Below are 2,918 nucleotides of genomic sequence, written 5' to 3' on the forward strand. Positions count from 1 at the left end.
AGGCAGGACAATGAGCAGGTGAGACATAGTGGCCATTAAGGCTGAGAAGGAAAGAGATGGACACAGGGAGCTTCAAGGGCCAGGGAACACCAGGGGTGACAGACCCAGACAGCCAAGACTGGGATTTATAAATTCAGCATCACCAAATGACAACCAGAGATCCTTGATATAGGAGCTAGGTTCTATGCCACAGAGGAGCTTCCCAATACTTTCATTTAAAGTTGTTTGTTTTAAAATTTGTAATTACATTTACTGTGTATTTACACCCATGCATAAATTCATGTGTGGTCAGGACAAACCACAGGAATTGGTTCTCTCCTTCCACCATGTGTGTCCTGGGAATTGAATTCAGGCTATCAGGCTCAGCAGCAGGCTTCTTTTCAACCTAAGCCATCTCGTGGCCTCAGGTAAAACTATTTTCATAATCAATAAATAGCACATGAGAATAATCAACAAAAGAAGCTATCCCCCCATTCTTCTACTGGGTGACAGATGAATAAAAGGAAGTTAGTAGCCAAGCTTCTCTGCCTTAGACCCAAAAGCTGCCCCACCTTGGAAGGATGGAATGGAAGTGGCTGCAAGGCCTGTGAAAGAGGCCTTCAGATTTTCAGCCATCGGGGAGATGAAAATGAAAGCTTAAATGAAATTCCATTCCATGCTCCGAGGATGACTAAAATCAAAACAATGGCAGAGCAACTGCTGACTGGAACACAGCACGACACAGGCATCTTGGGAAATGGTTGTTTCTTATGAAATTAAACATGCGTACATCTCCACTGATCCAGCAGTTATATTCTCAGATCTTCATGCAAGAGAAATGAAAACACACGCCCACAAGATGGCTGTGCATTAATGTTTACAGGTGACTTCATCCACAATAGTAAACTCAAAGACAACCCAAGAGCCCATTAATAGAAAAAAATAATGAATTTTTCATATAATAAAAAACTTTCAGCAAATTATACTGAAGCTACAGTATAGGCAAGCCCATGAATGACACTCACAGATATTCTGCAGAAGCAAAGAAGAGTCTATATTCACGTGTATGCTATTGGGAACAATTAAAAGTAAAGGGATGGTGACAGGGATTAAATATGGTTGAGGGTGGGGCAGGTGACTTGGAGGAAGTATGATGCTGAAAATTTTTCTGTAGTATATTTTGGGTGATGTTTGAGGGTGTAAATTTGTCAAAATCCATCAAGCTGGAAAACCTAGGATTTGCACATTCATGAGTACTAGTTATGCCTTCACTTGGAAAATAATAAGCTATGAAGCTAGGTATGGTGGCTCATATTTGTAATCTCCACAGGAAGATAATGAGTTCATGATCAGCCTGGGATATGTAGCAACTTTCTTAAACAATAATGATAGCAATAATAAGAACCATTGGCAAATAAATCTAGATATGGTATAGAAGATACAAAGGTCACCCACTGGTACTACTTTCGCTCCCAAAGCAGACATTATGTCTTGATTTTCTCATTCTGTGCCTTTGAGCTTCAACAGGACTTAAAAATGTATCACAAGATAGCTCCTTATGATTATTAATGCTTCATGTCAGTGTGACAGGACCTAGAATCACCTAGCAGACAAACCCCTGGCCACATCTGTGAGGAATTTTCTAGATTGGTTTACTTGAGGTAGAAAGACCCATTCTGAATGTGAGTTGCACCTTCCCATGGAATGGGATCCTGTGTTGAATAAAGAGTAGAAAGTGAGCTCAGCACTAATCATCTCTTGCAGCCTGACTGCAGATGCAATGTGACCTTGTGCTTCCGGTGTCATGTTAGGCATCAAGGGCAGTGTCTCTTTCAACCTGTTTGCTCATTTGGTGAGGCCTGGAAGAAGTCCAATGATCCAAATAAAACCCATTAGAGAAAAGTTATAAAATAATTAGAAATCCTGCCACAAACCCAATTTGAATATGTTTCCTTCTTGTCAGAGATAGAGTGCAGGTCTAGGTTTTCACTGTCTTGAGTATTTCTCTAAGTTAATGAACAGTTTTTATATTTCTTCTTTTTTAAAGGGCATAGCCCTCCAAGGTGCTACATTGTTACTTGACTCTTATCTCATGGTTACCACCATCCCTCCATACTTTTCATTTTCATTACTAGACTGAGGGAAAGTTTGGGGTTCTGTTGTGTAGCTGACTTCCATTGAGTGCCTGCTCTACATGGATGTCATGCTTACCATTTCACAGATATTGTATTTACTCTTTACAAGCTTCCTACAGGACAGCTACTATTTGATGTTTTATGGGCAGAGAAACTGAGGTGTGAGGGCATCAGGGAGCTCATTCCAGGTCAAACAGCAAGTGTCAGTGTTGAGGGAATGGGATGGACACCCTTCCAGAGTGGTAAGCAAGAGGGCCTGTATGTTTCCTATGCCATAGGAAACTGCTGCTGCACTCAGTGACTCTGGTGATGGGGGGGGGGGTGCCATTGCACAGCCAGCCTGACAGTCTAGGCTTCCCCCCACAGAGATGGACAGACAGGAGTGTACTGTCATCAAGGTCTTTTGGCCTTGACTCCTCTGCCTCTGCCTTGGAGGTAATGTTTTGGGTGTTCTATCGTGTATTATAGGTAGAGATGAGTTTTATTTATGTAAGTTATATCTAAAAAAAAAATTGATTTTAAGTTGGGCGGTGGTGGTGCATGCCTTTAATATCAGTGCTTGGGAGACAGAGGCAGGGTGGATCTCTGTGAGTTTGAGGACAGCCTGGTGTACAGAGCAAGTTCCAGGACAGGCACCAAAGTTACACAGCGAAACCCTGTCTCAAAAAAAAAATTTTGATTTTGAAAACTAAACAAGATTGCAGGTGGAATTCTAGTTACTGCTCAATCTGCTGCCCCCTTGCAGGGTACTCAATAAACAATAAACAAACAAACAAACAAACAAACAAATAAATAGATTCATAA

The sequence above is a fragment of the Onychomys torridus genome, chromosome 7, assembly GCF_903995425.1.
Source record: "Onychomys torridus chromosome 7, mOncTor1.1, whole genome shotgun sequence".
NCBI lineage: Eukaryota > Metazoa > Chordata > Mammalia > Rodentia > Cricetidae > Onychomys > Onychomys torridus.